This window comes from Mizuhopecten yessoensis, unplaced genomic scaffold (assembly GCF_002113885.1).
Source record: "Mizuhopecten yessoensis strain PY_sf001 unplaced genomic scaffold, ASM211388v2 scaffold9303, whole genome shotgun sequence".
NCBI lineage: Eukaryota > Metazoa > Mollusca > Bivalvia > Pectinida > Pectinidae > Mizuhopecten > Mizuhopecten yessoensis.
In genome coordinates, this window is record NW_018407980.1 from 217,081 (window position 1) to 217,662 (window position 582).

Sequence of the window (582 nt, forward strand, 5' to 3'; positions counted from 1 at the left end):
CATCTTCTACCTATAGAGCTCACTAAGCCCCATCTTGTTAGTACAGGTACACATCTCCCTATATATAGAGCTTACTAAGTTCTATCTTGTTATTACAGGTACACATATCCCTACCTTTAGAGCTCACTAAGCCCAATCTTGTTAGTACAGGTACACGTCTCCCTACATATAGAGCTTACTAAGTCCTATCTTGTTAGTACAGGTACACATCTTCCTACCTATAGAGCTCACTTAGTCCCATCTTGTTAGTACAGGTACAGATCTCCCTACCTACAGAGCTCACTAAGTCCCATCTTGTTAGTACAGGTACTCACATAGCCCTACCTATAGAGCTCACTTAGTCCCATCTTGTTACTACAGGTACACATCTCCCAACCTATAGAGCTCACTAAGTTCCATCTTGTTAGTACAGGTACACATCCTCCTACCTACAGAGTTCATGGATCCCATCTTGTTAGTACCGGTACACATTTCCCTACCTATGGTGCTAACTAAGTCACATCTTGTAAGTACAGGTACACATTTCCCTACCTATAAAGCTCACTAAGTCACATCTTGTTAGTACAGGTACATATCTCCCTA